Raw genomic sequence first — 18,185 nt, 5'->3', positions numbered from 1 at the left:
AAAATTCAAACTGTTAAGATTAATAACCTTGAATTGGTATTAAGTCATTAATTGTGATTTTAATAAAAAGGGAAAAGTTAAATAAATCCCCAAAGAATGACATTTGATTTTTTTAGAACAAAGACAAATATACTATTAGTCATATATTTTTTTTTCATTTATTATAGAAATACAATTACATTTTATCAATTTACATTATATACGTAATTATTCTATACCAAAATACAGATATGAACGTACATTTTATTACAAAATTATAAATCAAATCAATACGAATTAAATCAATTAATCGAAATGATTTGATGTACAGTAAATTTGATTGTACAAACGTTCTTAAATTATAATAAAAATGTCACAAATGTTAGTCATATTAGTATTTAAAAACCTGAAGGAAATACTTTTGATTAATTTGTTTCAATAAATATACAACAAACATTAATTTATAATACAAGTGTTACAAATGTTAGTCATATTAGTATTTAAAAATCTGAAGGAAATAATTTTAATTAATTTGTTATAATAAATATACAACAACCGTTCTTAACTTATAATACAAATGTTAAATTTGTTAGTCATATTAGTATTTAAAAACCTGAAGGAATTACTTTTAATTAATTTGTTACAATAAAAATACAACAACCGTTCTTAACTTATAATACAAATGTTAAAATTGTTAGTCATATTAGTAATTAAAAACCTGAAAAGAAATTTTTTTGATTAATTTGTTACAATAAATATACAACAACCGTTCTTAACTTATAATACAAATGTTACAAATGTTAGTCATATTAGTATTTAAAAACCTGAAAGAAATACTTTTAATTAATTTGTTACAATAAATATATAACAAACATTCTTAACCTATAATACAAGTGTTACAAATGTTAGTCATATTAGTAATTGAAAACCTGAAAAGAAATACTTTTGATTGATTTGTTACAATAAATATACATCAAACGTTCTTAACTTATAATACAAGTGTTACAAATGTTAGTCATATTAGTTATTGAAAACCTGAAAAGAAATACTTTTAATTAATATGTTACAATAAATATACAATAAACATTCTTTACTTATAAAAGTGTTACAAATGTTAGTCATAGTATTTAAAAACCTGAAAAGAAATACTTTTGTTTAATTTGTTACAATAAATATACAAGAACCGTTCTTAACTTATAATACAAATGTTAAATTTGTTAGTCATATTAATTTTTAAAAACCTGAAAGAAATACTTTTGATTAATTTGTTACAATAAATATACAACAAACATTTTTAACTTAAAATGCAAATGTTAAAAATGTTAGTCATATTAGTATTAAAAAACCATAAAGAAATACTTCTGATTAATTTGTTACAATAAATATACAACAACCACTCTTAACTTATAATACAAATGTTAAAATTGTTAGTCATATTAGTATTTAAAAACCTGAAAGAAATACTTTTGATTAATTTGTTACAATAAATATACAACAAAACGTTATTAACTTATAATACAAATGTTAAAATTGTTAGTCATATTAGTATTTAAAAACCTGAAAAGAAATACTTTTGATTAATTTGTTACAATAAATATACAACAACTGTTCTCAACTTATAATACAAAAGTTAGAAATGTTAGTCATATTAGTATTTAAAAACCTAAAAAGAAATACTTTTAATTAATTTGTTGCAATAAATATACAACAAACGTTCTTAACTTTTAAAAGTGTTACAAATGTTAGTCATATTAGTATTAAAAAACCTGAAAGAAATATTTTAATTATTTTGTTACAATAAAAATACAACACCCGTTCTTAACTTATAATACAAATGTTAAAATTATTAGTCATACTAGTATTTAAAAACCTGAAGGAAATACTTTTAATTAATTTGTTGCAATAAATATACAACAAACGTTCTTAACTTTTAAAAGTGTTACAAATGTTAGTCATATTAGTACTTAAAAACCCGAAAGAAATACTTTTGATTAATTTGTTACAATAAATATACAACAAACATTAACTTATAAAAGTGTATAAATGTTAGTCTTATTAGTATTCAAAAACCTGAAAAGAAATACTTTTAATTAATTTGTGACGACAAAGAAGACACATTCTAATGGTGGCGTGAAGCTTTGAAAGCGAGGCAGCTTTAGGATTCACTACTCGGCCATTGGCTGCTGGTTCGTGACATTCTGCATTTAATTAAAAACTGAGCAGGAGACGTTAATTCGCTATTTTGCTCATTAATTAAGATAAAATGAGACATCCAATGCTCACTTATACCACATAATTACTTAGACTCGAGTCCTGAGGTAGTTTGATTGAAGATATATTGAGTTTTGTTCAAGTATGCTGGCCAGAGAGATAAGTAAGGATGCGATCGCCAAAAGATGTGTGCAATGCTACTGGTTGTCCGTTAGCATGGGGGCGTGGCCGGCGAGTGGGCCACCCTCTGATTGGCCCAGACCGTGGGAACCAAAAGGTGGGATTCGCCCCGCGAGCTGCCGTTGGCGGTCCCTTGTCACGAAGTGTAGTCTCATGGTAGGACCCGGGGCTGGGGTGTTTTGGGGCTTTTTCACATTTTCTGTTTTTTTTTTTTTTTATTGTTCTTTTGTCTTCAATTCAAAATTGGTGGTTGAAGTATAAGATCATTTTGAGTTTGAAATGTAGAGTTTGTTAGTTGATTGACAGGAATGGTTTTTTAGTCATGGATGGATTGAGCAAAGCAAGAGTAGGCCTAGCAAGTAATATTAAAAGGGGATTAAAATTTCTCAAGATGGACAGAGAGAGAGAGAGAGAGAGAGAGAGAGAGAGAGAGAGAGAGAGAGCGAGCCTTAAGGATAGTTGTTTGGACAACACCCAGTTCCCATGGTCTCTCTCTCTCTCTCTCTCTCTCTCTCTCTCTCTCTCGGAGGCTGTGGTGCTATCAACCAGATAACCAGTAATAGCTGCCCTCCAGGCCACTATAAAGTCGAAGGGAAATCTACACCGAAACCAACCTTTAGCAAAAAGGACCTGGTAAAGGATGATGGGGGTATTAGCAGACCGGGCAGGACTCAGAAGACCAAAAAGGAGAAAATAGCGGGAGGGGGGTGGAGAGGGGGGGGGGTGTCAGCTTCAAATTGACGCGAAGATAGCGGTCGTGTTTAAGATAATTAGAGACTGCTGGGAATAAATTGATGTTTATCGAAACGCTGGGGCTTAGAGAGCCGAGTTATAGTGGACGAGGGGTTTTGCTCTCTCTCTCTCTCTCTCTCTCTCTCTCTCTCTCATGGCTGTATATCTGGTTGTAATTCTTTTTTATCTGGTTTTTCTTATATTTCTCTTATATTTCATATTACGTGTTTTTTTTTATTTTTGCTCTCTCTCTCTCTCTCTCTCTCTCTCTCTCTCTCTCATGGCTGTATATTGGTTGTCAAATTTAAGAGAAGTTGCTCTCTCTCTCTCTCTCTCTCTCTCTCTCTCATGGCTGTATATCTGGTTGTCAAATTTAAGAGAAGTTGCTCTCCTCTCTCTCTCTCTCTCTCTCTCTCTCTCTCTCATGGCTGTATATCTGGTTGTCAAATTTAAGAGAAGTTGCTCTCTCTCTCTCTCTCTCTCTCTCTCTCCTCTCTCTAATGCTGTATATCTGGTTGTCAAATTTGAGAGAAGTTGCAATTTTTTATCAGTGGTTTTTCTTATATTTCTCTTATATATGTTTTTATTTTTGCTCTCTCTCCTCTCTCTCTCTCTCTCTCTCTCTCTCATATGGCTGTATATCTGGTTGTCAAACTTAAGAGAAGTAGCAATTGTTTTTTCTTTATCATGGTTTTTCTAATATTTCTCTTATATATCATGTACATTATATATTGATGTTTTTATTTTTGCTCTCTCTCTCTCTCTCTCTCTCTCTCTCTCTCTCTCTCTCTAATGGCTGTATATCTGGTTGTCAAATTTAAGAGAAGTTGCTCTCTCTCTCTCTCTCTCTCTCTCTCTCCTCTCTCTAATGGCTGTATATCTGGTTGTCAAATTTGAGAGAAGTTGCAATTTTTTATCAGTGGTTTTTCTTATATTTCTCTTATATTTCATATATATTATATGTTTTTTTATTTTGCTCTCTCTCTCTCTCTCTCTCTCTCTCTCTCTCCTCTCTCATATGGCTGTATATCTGGTTGTCAAACTTAAGAGAAGTAGCAATTGTTTTTTCTTTATCATTGGTTTTTCTAATATTTCACATACATTTCATTTATATTGTATATTGATGTTTTTATTTTTGCTCTCTCTCTCTCTCGCTCTCTCTCTCTCTCTCTCTCTCTCTCTCTCTCTCTCATGATTGTGTATATATGGTGGTCAAATTTGAGAGAAGCTGCAACAAGATTTTTCTTTTATAATGATTTCTCTATATATTCTTTGCTTCGAATTTTAAACTCTGTTTTCTTTATATTTTTCCTTATTCCCTAAAGTTGTTATTGATTTAGGTTTTGATATTTATTTTAGTTTTCCTATTTTGATTATTTTTTTCATATTGTTGCGTATCTTAAGATATTTCGGAACTTTGTTTTATTATTATTATATTATTATTATTATTATTATTATTATTATTATTATATTATTATTATATCCATTCTTTTGTATTTTCCCGTTTTTTAAACTATTCCCGGAAACTTCCTTTTTCAATACAGCCTTATTGTTATCGATAATATTATTAGGCATTGGGCTAAGAAATATATATACTGTATCATGAGATTATTGTTATTACAAGTTGTCAGGGAACTACATTAACATTTATGGAGACACACGAGCTATATATGTCCCCCTGCCCCTCTCCCTCCCCTCTCCGTCCCCCTCCCCCTCCCCCTCCCCCTCTGCCGCCATATTTCACCTTGTCATCTAAAACTCTGACACTTAGAAAACCGGTCGGTAATAGGCGAAGAACTCCTTGAAAACAACGTGGGAACTAGCATGGCGACTAGCAATAAAACAATAGGGGTGGGCTATTAGCAGCGGCCATCTTGGTTACACACAAAAAAGTAAAAAAAAAAGATAAAAGGAAAATAACCAGTGTGTTTCTTGTGCGTCCCTGGGATTAATGGCCGCCTAATAAATATCACCTCAAAACTATTTAAAACTCCGAAGAATTCATTTCGAAATGGGGCCTCCATGTTCGGGGAAGTGGATGACGCCCTAACTCGTGGATTGCTATGCCTTGTGTTGATGACATGCCTTGTTTGACATACTCGGTCATCCATCTTAAAGTTTAGGAGCTTGTCTTTTGTTATCGGGGGGGGGGGGGTGCAGGTGGATGTCTCTTTTGGGGGGGAGGGGGGGCGATATGCAGATTGACGGGGGCTGGAAAGGGGACTTTCGACTTGAGATTAGTCAAACTTGCCAGCCAAAATATTATTATTATTATTTTTATGATTATTATTATTATTATGATTATTCGACTTGAGATTAGTCAACTTGCCAGCCAAATATTATTATTATTTTTTTTATGATTATTATTGTTATTATTATTATTGTTATTATTATTATTATTACTAGCCAAGCTACAACCCTAATTGGAAAAGCAGGATGCTATAAGCGTAAGGTCTCCAATATGTAAGAATAGCCCAGTGAGGAAAGGAAATAAGGAAATAAATAAATGATGAGAACAAGTTAACAATAAATCATTCTAAAAACAGTAACAACGTCAAAACAGATATGTCATATATAAACTATAAAGAAGACTTATGGCAGCCTGTTCAACATAAAAACATTTGCTGCAACTTTGAACGTTTGAAGTTCTACTGATTCAACTATCCGATTAGGAAGATCATTCCACAACTTGGTCACATTTTGAGCCAGCATGAGGTGAAATTTTCTTCATACCAAAAATTCACAATCTGATTCCATTATTAATTGTCCTCCTTTTCCTCCAAGTACCATGACTCACAATGGACGGATTTGTCAATTAAACGGTAATTTCCATCAATTAAATCTATCGGTTTAAATATCCTTTTTTTTTGGGGGGGGGGACCTCTTCTCATTTTGAACATTGCAGAAATTTTCAACTTGAGATTTGTCTTTTTTTTTTTTCTTTTGTTAAGGAAAAAAGATTGACATTGCAGTTTTTGACACAAAATTCATCAAAATATTTTTTTTTTTATTAAGAAAAAAAAATTGACATTACAGTTTTTGACACAAAATTCATCAAATTATTATTTTTTTTTATTAATAAAAAAAAGATTGACATGGCAGTTTTTGACGCAAGATTCATCAAATTATTTTTTTTATTAATAAAAAAAAGATTGACATTGCAGTTTTTGACACAAGATTCATCAAATTATTTTTTTTATTAATAAAACCAAAAGATTGACATGGCAGTTTTTGACACAAGATTCATCAAATTATTTTTTTTATTGATAAAACAAAAGATTGACATTGCAGTTTTTGACACAAGATTCATCAAATTATTTTTTTTTTTTTAAACAAGATGGACATTGCAGGACTTTTCAACAAGATTCATAATTTTTTTTTTTTAAGAAAGTGGATGGATACTGTCAAATGAAATAATAAGATTATTGCGCGATATTAGAAGTATTTCTTTATTACGTATTGATATTCACTGAATTAACAAATGGGAAGGGATTAGGTGTGATGATGGACAATAGATTGGCAAACAAACCGTCAGGTACTAAAGAAATAAGAGAAAATGAAAGGGGGACCTTCGACCACCCACCTCACAACCGAAATATTACAAAACTCTCTCTCTCTCTCTCTCTGTCTCTCTCTCTCTCTCTCTCTCTCTCTCTCTCTCTCTCTCTGGAAAAATAGCCCAGTGAGGAAAGAAAAAAAGGAAATAAATAAACGATCTCTCTCTCTCTCTCTCTCTCTCTGGAAAAATAGCCCAGTGAGGAAAGGAAAAAAGGAAATAAACGATCTCTCTCTCTCTCTCTCTCTCTCTCTCTCTCTCTCTCTGGAAAAATAGCCCAGTGAGGAAAGGAAAAAAGGAAATGATTAAACGATCTCTCTCTCTCTCTCTCTCTCTCTCTCTCTCTCTCGGAAATGATTAAACGATCTCTCTCTCTCTCTCTCTCTCTCTCTCTCTCTCTGTGGAAAAATAGCCCAGTGAGGAGAGGAAAAAAGAAAATAAATAAACGATCTCTCTCTCTCTCTCTCTCTCTCTCTCTCTCTCTCGCTGTGGAAAAATAGCCCAGTAAGGAATTGAAAAAAGGCAATAAATAAATGATAAAAGAAGTAATGAGCAATTGAAGTAAATTATTTTAAAAACGTTAACAGCATTAAAACATATATTTCTCTCGAAGGGCTTGATAGCTGACAGAAGGAAAGCTATCTCGCAGATAGGAGGAACGAGAAATCTCTCTCTCTCTCTCTCTCTCTCTTTCTCTCATATCAGCCAAAGAGCAAATTGAAATTCAGAGTTCACCTCCTGTCCCCCCGAGCATCATAAATTCTCCTCCAGGACGTGTTGTCAAACCCCAAAAGTTTCTTCCATAGACACACCTACAGAGATCGTAAAACCGAAGATCCCTATTTTTTCTTCTTCTCTTGGCCTTAAAAAAATGTCTCTCTCACTCACTCACTCTCCCCCTCCCCTCCCCACCTCCCATCCCGTCCTCACTCTCCTCGCGCTATCAAGACTTGAAACCCACCGACATGATAAGGATATGCGGCGAAAGCTATCATCCTATCCTTTTTAGGGGGTCCTAAACGGAGTGAAATACGTTAAACCACCGAATTTCAAAGGGGGGAAAGGACCTCCTAGATAATACCTTGCTGTTCACCATGGGAATGGTTTTCTTTAGTTCTTGTGTTCTGTTCATTTTTTGTTCAATTTCTGTTGATTGTCTGTTGATATTCTGTTCATTTTCTGTTCATTCTCTTGATTTTCTGCTCATATTCTGTTGATTTTCTGTTGATTTTATGTTCATATTCTGTTGATTTTCTGTTCACGTTCTGTTGATTTTCTCTTCATTTTCTGTTAATTTTCTGTTCACTTTCTGTTGATTTTCTCTTAATTTTCTCTTAATTTTCTGTTAATTTTCTGTTCACTTTCTGTTGATTTTCTCTTCATTTTCTGTTAATTTTCTGTTCATATTCTGTTGATTTTCTCTTCATTTTCTGTTAATTTTCTGTTCACTTTCTGTTGATTTTCTCTTAATTTTCTGTTAATTTTCTGTTCACTTTCTGTTGATTTTCTCTTCATTTTCTGTTAATTTTCTGTTCATATTCTGTTGATTTTCTCTTCATTTTCTCTTCACTTTCTGTTGATTTTCTGTTCATTTTCTCTTCATTTCTTTGAGGATGTGTTGGGAGAATGAAGAATGTGTGATTACTATGCGAGTGGAATTAAGTTTATGGTTCTTTGTATTTCGACTTTTGGAGGAAATGTTTTGAAGTCATTCGAGAGTAAAATGTGAAGCCTTCTGCCAAATTGTCAAAATATCATACGAGAATGTTGAAGACTCAGGGAGACGTCGAGACTTCATCGGGAAATGTCGAAACTTTACTGAAACTGTACTGAGAAATATCGAAACTTTACTGAAACTGTACTGATAAATGTCGAAACTTTACTGGGAAATGTCGAAACATCATAGGGCAATGTTGAAACCCCACAGGGAAATGTCGAAACTACCGGGAAATGTCGAAACTACCGGGAAATGTCGAAACTTCATAAGGAAATGTTGAAACCCCACAGGGAAATGTCGAAAATTCATCGGGAAATGTTGATATTCCATAGGAACATGTCGAAACTTTACTGGAAAATATCGAAACTTTACTGGGAGATGTCGAAACTTCATAAGGAAATGTTGAAACCCCACCGGGAAATGTCGAAACTTTACTGGGAAATGTCAAAACTTCATAAGGAAATGTTGAAACCCCACAGGGAAATGTCGAAACTTTACTGGCAAATGTCAAAACTTCATAGGGAATTGTTGATGTCCCACAGGGAGATGTCGAAACTTTACTGAGAAATGTTGAAACCCCACAGGTAATGTCAAAACTACTGGGAAATGTCGAAACTTCATAAGGAAGTGTTGAAACCCCTCAGCGAAATGTCGAAACTTTACTGGGAAATGTCGAAACTTCGTTGGGCAATGTTGAAACGCCCCTCAGGGAAATGTCGAAACTACTGGGAAATGTCGAAACTTCATAGGGAAATGTCGAAATGACTGGGAAATGTTGAAACCCCCTCAGGGAAATGTCGAAACTACTGGGAAATGTCGAAACTTCATAAGGAAATGTTGAAACCCCACAGGGAAATGTTGAAACTTTACTGGGAAATGTCGAAAATTCGTAAGGAAATGTTGATATCCCATAGGGAAATGTCGAAACTTTATTGGGAAATGTCGAAAGTTCATAGGGAAAGGTTGATATCCCATAGGGAAATGTCGAAACACTATTGGAAAATGTCGAAACTTTACTGGGAAATGTCGAAACTTCATAGAAAAAGTGTTAATATGTTGGTGAAAAATCTTTATAACACATCTAGAAAAAAATTTTGAAACTCGGAAAAAATTTGAAACCTCTCAGAAAAATGTTGACAAAATGTTGACAAAATGTTGAAACTCAGAACAAATTTTGAAACCTCATAGAGAAAATGTTGACATGTTAAAACTCGGAAAAATGTTGAAAGTTTTTATATAAAAATTTTCAAATTTTTATATAAAAATGACACTTCAAATTTCGATAAATTTTTAAACTGAAAAATCTTGACAAAATATTGAAATTTGAACTTCTTATAGAAAAGCGTTGACAAAATGTTGAAATAAAAAAAAAAAAAATTGAAAAGTTTTGATCAAATATTGAAGCTCAAAATTTTTTGAAACCAAATACTGGAATTTATAAAGGCAATTATTAGAGATGTTTTAGACTAGCTAAAGGTTATGGCTCACAATTTTCCTCGCTAAAAGAGAACAGAAGTTTTTTGAACTCTCATTACAAAATGCAGAATTAACCAAATCTCTTAGAGATTGTATGCTGAAGGCATCAAGTAGACTATTTTCAAACTGCATAATTGCCTCTGATCACGAATCAAAGGCAAGATGGCAAGGTGCCACAATTTTCTTGTGACACTCCAAGATGTATTCATGAATGAGATCCATGTAAGTAACTTTTGGGTTCTTAGTTAAGGCACAGTAATTCTCATTAGGTATAAATGGGTATTTTATTGATTTTCGTCGTATATATAAAAATGACTAGAAAAAAAAAACATTAAATTATTATGAACCTTTAGAGGCACAATTTTTAAAAAAAAAAAAAAAATTAAAAAAAAAATTTAAAAGCTATAGTAATAAAATTTGGGGGGAAGCTTTACTGTAAGGTACTTAATGTGTGTATCAAATCTCATTTAAATCCGAGCATAAATACTATAACCCTTAAATTGTCCCCTTAAGGATATCCAGTGAATATGGGGTCCTTAGCGACGATTGAGGGATCAAGTCACGTGAAAGTGGGGGGAGGGGGGCTGTCGAATATATAGTTTGCGTTTGGTGTACCCTGTGGGAAATTGGGTTGGGGGCGGGGGGTGCCTCCATCGCCATCGTCCACTCGAGAGAGGTTAAACCCAGGGGTCATCTGCGTGTCGGATCAAAGGTTGATTATGACATACCATGGCATCGTCTTAACCTTCCTTCCTCCACCCTCAGACGCCTTTTACCCCATTCTTCCTGCTCCCCTCCCCTCCCCCTTTTTTTTCTTCCCACTCTTTTTTTATCGTTGTCTTTGTGTGGGATTCCTTGGGGATTTTATATTGTAGTCTTTGTGTGGGATTCCTTGAGGATTTTATATTGTTGTCTTTGTGTGGGATTCCTTGAGGATTTTATATTGTTGTCTTTGTGTGGGATTCCTTGAGGATTTTATATTGTTGTCTTTGTGTGGGATTCCTTGAGGATTTTCTTTCATTGTCTTTGTCTTTTTGTGGGGTTCCTTGAGGGTGTTCTATCATTGTCTTTGTGTGGGATTCCTTGAGGATGTTCTGTAATTGTCTTTGTGTGGGATTCCTTGAGGATGTTCTGTAATTGTCTTTGTGTGGGATTCCTTGAGGATTTTCTTTCAGTGCCTTATCGCCTCAGCATTCTTCTTCTTTACTCTTCCTTCTAATATGTTCTGGCCCGATCTAGTTTCATTTCTACACTTGAAAAAAACCGTAATTTTAATCGTAAATTCTCCATGAAAATATGACAATGCTTAAATTTGTGTCGACTTATTTTGAAACAGTAACGAAGTGTTGGGCGACTGAAATTTAAATAGTAGATATTACGAATTATATGCACTGTTAAAAAACTCCAATTTTAATAGGAAATTGTCTTTAGAAATATATTGTTCTCAGCCGTATTTCAGTAAAATACAGGCGACCGCAATTTTGCCCTACTACGGTTGATGCCTGGCAACATTTATTCTAGGATTCTTACCGTTTTTACGACAAATGTTTAACAGTGTAGCCTACTCTTCACCATTAACTAGATATAAGCCTTATCCTAATTATTTAATTGCTTCTCCCTCTCCTCTTCCACCTATTTCACATCCCCTCTTCCTCTTTACTCATAATTCCACATCTCTTCCTCTTTGTTCCTCATATCCATCCCCGTTCTTATAATTTTCTTCCTCATCACCATCATCCAAACGACAGCCCCACCTCATTCGTATTCTCCCCCTCATCCATATTGTCCTCCCATCACCTTTCCCCCCTCCTTATCATTCCCCGCCCCCTATCCTCGTCTCCCCTCCTTCCCTTCCACTCCCCCCTCCTCTTCATTTTGTGCCTCACGACGACATGACTAAGCTGCGCATTGGGTGGAGGGTAGCATAAACGCCAGCGCAACCTGTTCCACTATCAAGGCTTCTCCTTCAGGGCCGAGGCGTGGGTTCCCCAGCTGTGTTTGCATGATGGAATTATGAACTGGGAGTCGTTGCAGACAGGGTTCTCCTTTGGAGCTTTTTTGGGGTCGTATTGTTTCTTAGTGTATTTCGTTGGGGGATGGGATTTTGATTAAGGTCTGTATCATTGTCTTTGTGTGGGTTTCCTTGAGGATTTTCTATCGTTGTCTTTGTGTGGAATTCCCAGGTTCTTTGTGTTGGATTCCTTGGGGATTTTCAATCATTGTCTTTGTGTGTGATTCCTTGAGCATTTTCTATCGTTGTCTTTGTGTGGGATTCCTAGGGTCTTTGTGTGGGATTCCTTGATGATTTTCAATCATTGTCTTTGTGTGGGTTCCTTGAGCATTTTCTATCGTTGCCTTTGTGCGGGATTCCATAAGGATTTTCTTTCATTGTCTTTCTGTAGGATTCCTTGGGTATGTTCTATCATTGTCTTTGTGTGGTATTCCTTGAGGATGTTATATAATTGTCTTTGTGTGGGATTCCTTGAGGATTTTATATAATTTTATTTGTTTGGGATTCCTTGAGGATTTTCTATCATTGTCTTTGTGTGGGATTCCTTGAGGATTTTCTATCGTTGTCTTTATGTGGGATTCCTTGAGGATTTTCTATCATTTTCTTTATGTCGGATTCCTTGAGGATTTTCTATCGTTGCCTTTGTGTGGGATTCCTTGATGATTTTCTTTCATTGTCTTTGTTTTTGTGTGGGATTCCTTGAGAATATTCTATCATTGTTTTTGTGTGGGATTCCTTGAGGATTTTCTATCATTGTCTTTGTGTGGGATTCCTTAAGGATTTTCTATCATTGTCTTTGGGTGGGATTCCTTGAGGATGTTCTATAATTGTCTTTGTGTGGGATTCCTTGAAGATTTTATATTGTTGTCTTTGTGTGGGATTCCTCGAGGTTTTTTTATCGTTGTCTTTGTGTGGGATTCCTTGAGGATTTTCTCTCCTTGTCTTTGTCTTTGTGTGGGATTCCTTGAGGGTGTTCTATCATTATCTTTGTGTGGGATTCCTTGAGGATGTTCTGTAGTTGTCTTTGTGTGGGATTCCTTGAGGATTTTATCGTCTTTGTGTGGGATTCCTTGAGGATTTTCTTTCATTGTCTTTGTCTATGTGTGGGATTCCTTGAGGGTGTTCTATCATTGTCTTTATGTGGGATTCCTTGAGGATGTTCTGTAATTGTCTTTGTGTGGGATTCCTTGAGGATTTTCTTTCATTGTCTTTGTCTTTGTGTAGGATTCCTTGAGGGTGTTCTATCATTGTCTTTGTGTGGGATTTCTTGAGGATTTTCTTTCAGTGCCTTATCGCCTCAGCATTCTTCTTCTTTACTCTTCTCTCTATTGTGTTCTGCCCCGATCTCGTTTCATTTCTACAATTGAAAAAAAAAAACTTTATTTTAATCGTAAATTCTCCATGAAAATATGACAATGCTTAAATTTTTGTCGACTTATTTTGAAACGGTAACGAAGTCTTGGACGACTGAGTAGCGTAAATTTGTAGATATTATGATTTATATGCACTGTTAAAAAACCGTAATTTTAATAGGAAATTGTCTTTAGAAATATATTGTTCTCAGCCGTATTTCAGTAAAATACAGGCGACCGCAATTATACCCTACTTTGTTGGTATATTTTACGGGTTGGTAACTGTAATATCTATCCTTTATGTCAATATATCCGTTTTTACAACCGTTAATGCCTGGCAACATTTATTCTAGGATTTTTACCGTTTTGCGGCAAATGTTTAACAGTGTAGCCTATTCATCACCATTAACTAGATATAAGCCTAATCCTATTTATTTAATTGCTTCTCCCTCTCCACTTCCACCTATTTCACATCTCCTCTTCCTCTTTACTCAAATTTCACATCTTCTCTTCCTCTTTGTTCCTCATATCCATCCCCGTTCTTATAATTTTCTTCCTCATCACCATCATCCAAACGACAGCCCCACCTCATTCGTATTCTCCCCCTCATCCATATTGTCCTCCCATCACCTTTCCCCCCTCCTTATCATTCCCCGCCCCCTATCCTCGTCTCCCCTCCTTCCCTTCCACTCCCCCCTCCTCTTCATTTTGTGCCTCACGACGACATGACTAAGCTGCGCATTGGGTGGAGGGTAGCATAAACGCCAGCGCAACCTGTTCCACTATCAAGGCTTCTCCTTCAGGGCCGAGGCGTGGGTTCCCCAGCTGTGTTTGCATGATGGAATTATGAACTGGGAGTCGTTGCAGACAGGGTTCTCCTTTGGAGCCTTTTGGGGTCGTATTGTTTCTCAGTGTGTTTCGTTGGGGGATGGGATTTTGATTAAGGTCTGTATCATTGTCTTTGTGTGGGTTTCCTTGAGGATTTTCTATCGTTGTCTTTGTGTGGGATTCTTGGGGTCTTTGTGTGGGATTCCTTGGGGATTTTCAGTCATTGTCTTTGTGTGGGTTTCCTTGAGGATTTTCTATCGTTGTCTTTGTGTGGGATTCTTTGAGGATTTTCAATCATTGTCTTTGTGTGGGATTCCTTGAGCATTTTCTATCGTTGCCTTTGTGTGGGATTCCATAAGGATTTTCTTTCATTGTCTTTCTGTAGGATTCCTTGGGTATGTTCTATCATTGTCTTTGTGTGGGATTCCTTGAGGATGTTATATAATTGCCTTTGTGTGGGATTCCTTGAGGATTTTCTATCGTTGTCTTTGTGTGGGATTCCTTGAGGATTTTCTATGGTCTTTGTGTGGGATTCCTTGATGATTTTCTATCGTTGTTTTCGTGTGGGATTCCTTGAGGATTTTGTATCGTTGTCTTTGTGTGGGATTCCTTGAGGATTTTCTATCGTTGTCTTTTTGTGGGATTCCTTGAGGATTTTCTATTGTCTTTGTGTGGGATTCCTTAAGGGCGTTCTATCATTGTCTTTATGTGGGATTCCTTGAGGATTTTCTATCGTTGTCTTTGAGTGGGATTTGGTCTTTGTGTGGGATTCCTTGAGGATTTTCTATCATTGTTTTTGTGTGGGATTCCTTGAGGATTTTCTATCGTTGTCTTTGTGTGGGATTCCTTGAGGATTTTCTATCATTGTGTTTGTGTGGGATTACTTGAGGATTTTTTATAATTGTCTTTGTGTGGGATTCCTTGAGGATTTTCTATCGTTGTCTTCGTGTGGGATTCCTTGAGGATTTTCTATCGTTGCCTGTGTGTGGGATTCCTTGAGGATTTTTTATCATTGTCTTTGTGTGGGATTCCTTAAGGGCGTTCTATCATTGTCTTTATGTGGGATTCCTTGAGGATTTTCTATCGTTGTCTTTGAGTGGAATTTTGTCTTTGTGTGGGATTCCTTGAGGATTTTCTATCATTGTCTTTGTGTGGGATTCCCTGAGGATGTTCTATCATTGTCTTTGTGTGGGATTCCTTGAGGATTTTCTATCGTTGTCTTTGTGTGGGATTCCTTGAGGATGTTCTATCATTGTCTTTGTGTGGGATTCCTTGAGGATTTTCTATTGTTGTCTTTGTGTGGTATTCCTTGAGGATGTTCTATCATTGTCTTTTGTGGGATTCCTTGAGGATTTTCTATCGTTGTCTTTGTGTGGGATTCCTTGAGGATGTTCTATCATTGTCTTTGTGTGGGATTCCTTGAGGATTTTCTATCGTTGTCTTTGTGTGGTATTCCTTGAGGATGTTCTATCATTGTCTTTGGAATTCCTTGAGGATGTTCTATCATTGTCTTTGTGTGGGATTCCTTGAGGATGTTCTACCGTTGTCTTTGTGTGGTATTCCTTGAGGATTTTCTATCATTGTCTTTGTGTGGGATTCCTTTAGGGTTTTCTATCGTTGTCTTTGTGTGGGATTCCTTTAGGGTTTTTTATCATTGCCTTTGTGTGGGATTCCTTGTGGATTTTCTACCGTTGTCTTTGTGTGGTATTCCTTGAGGATGTTCTATTATTGTCTTTGTGTGGGATTCCTTTAGGGTTTTCTGCCGTTGTCTTTGTGTGGGGTTACTTGAGGATTTTCTATCATTGTCTTTGTGTGGGATTCCTTGAGGATTTTCTATCATTGTCTTTGTGTGGGATTTCTTGAGGATTTTCTATCATTGTCTTTGTGTGGGGTTACTTGAGGATTTTCTATCGTCTTTGTATTGGTTTCATCATGTTTGGAGTGTTCGATTTCGGTATCTTGCAAATATTTTTTACCTTCAAAATCATTGTAATTAAAGTCATTAATATTGATTTTTTTATATATAAAGTTTTTCTTGTTGGTACAGCTATTGTTTTTTTCTGTTAGGATTAATAATGTTTATGTTGAAAGTAAGCTATTATACTTATTATGTATATTATTGATAATGATAATTATGATGATAATTATAATGTTAGTAAGATTAATGAGGATAATGATAAAGATAGAAAGAATAATTATTAGTATTAGAAAACACACCACTGGTGCTATTAATACAAGCCTAAGCTACTCCAAACATAATTGTAAGTGTAAGAAGTACTAACGGCGTAATACTTACCGTGGGAAAAAAGCTTACAAGAAATTAAAAAAAGTAAAAAACCCTAAGCCCCTCCAAATTTCACGGGATGGGATCCCCGGGGAAGGACGTTGTTTGGTGGTAGGGGGGTTACAGCCCCCTACCCCTACCCCCAGCATCTCATAACAGAGTATTTATATCGGCGGTGGTTAAACGCAACTAACCAGCGAAACCGCTCTTTCAGACCACTTTACTAACCAAACGGACAGGTAGGTCTCTCTCTCTCTCTCTCTCTACCTTAGGTTTGCCGTACCCTAATATAGTGCCTAGATTAGACCTATGGTTAATATGGCCTGGGAAAGTAACTCGGACAGGTATGAGAGAGAGAGAGAGAGAGAGAGAGAGAGAGAGAGAGAGAGAGAGAGAGAGAGAGAATTTTTTTAATGATGTGCTGCTCTATGTAGGAAATGGGAAAATTCATAATTTTTTTGTTGCTTTTTCAAGTACGAAACGTTCTAGAGAGAGAGAGAGAGAGAGAGAGAGAGAGAGAGAGAGAGAGAGAGAGATTTAATGATGTGCTTCTAGATGTAGGAAATGGGAAAATTCATAATTATGTTGCTTTTTCATTACGAAACATTGGAGAGAGAGAGAGAGAGAGAGAGAGAGAGAGAGAGAGAGATAGAGAGAGAGAGAGAGATTTAAAAAAAGTGTTGTGTTGTATATGTAGGAAATGAAGAAATTCCTATTTTTGTTGTTATTGTTGTTTCAATAGAAAAACGTTCTAAATAGATGAAAAAATAATTGAATTTTCATAATTGAGTTAGCGTATTGAAGTCAGTCTCTCTCTCTCTCTCTCTCTCTCTCTCTCTCTCTCTCTCTCTCTCTCTCTCTCTCTCTCTCTCACAATTACCGTTTTGCAGTCAAATGTATTCATGCATGAAAAAATAATATCTTGTTAGTTTTTCCCTCCGAATTAAACAATTTATGACTTGAAATTTATGACGAAGTGAAATTAATGAAAAAAGAATATTTTTCTTTCTATTCCCAGATCAGAAACTTATAAATACATTAGAATAAATCTAGAAGGCTTAAATGTATAGGTTAGGATTCACGATGAAAATTAGGAATAAAGGAATCTAAATTATTTAATTGATAAATTGATTGAAAGAACTATTGATTGATATGGCGTTGTAAAGATTCATTTGAATTAGTATTGCTATATAAGACTTCCTTGTTTGTTTTTGTGTGCATTTATTATTATTATTATTATTTTATTATTATTATTATTATTATTATTATTATTATTATTATTATTATTATTATTACTTGCTAGACTACAACCCTAGTTAGAAAAGCAGAATGCTATAAGCCCAGGGGCTCCAACAGGGAAAATAGCCCAGTCAGGAAAGGGAACGAGGAAAAATATTTTAAGAAGAGTAACATCATAATAAATATCTCATATAAACTATGACAAAACTTTAACAAAACAAGAGGAAGACAAATAGGATAGAATAAAGTGCCCGAGTGTACCCTCAAGCAAGAGAACTCTAACCCAAGACAGTGGAAGACCGTGGTACAGAGGATATGGCACTAACTAAGACTAGAGAACAATGGTTTGATTTTTGAGTGTCCTCCTAGAAGAGCTGCTTACCATAGCTGAAGAGTCTCTTCTACCTTTACCCAGAGGAAAGTGGCCACTGAACAATTTTAATTATCTATTTGATTAATTTATCACTTTTATATTAGTTTCAGAAATTCTCCAATTTGTCTGCCTTATATGAGCATATAGCTTACCTTCTACTGTATTTTGCAACTTTTATGCAGTGAAACAAACTGATTTTGATTTGAGAAAAATGTATTTTTGGGTGAGATAGCCGTGTCGTCCTGAT

Source organism: Palaemon carinicauda, chromosome 36 (genome assembly GCF_036898095.1).
Source record: "Palaemon carinicauda isolate YSFRI2023 chromosome 36, ASM3689809v2, whole genome shotgun sequence".
Classification (NCBI taxonomy): Eukaryota; Metazoa; Arthropoda; class Malacostraca; order Decapoda; family Palaemonidae; genus Palaemon; species Palaemon carinicauda.
This window is presented reverse-complemented; position numbering follows the sequence as displayed.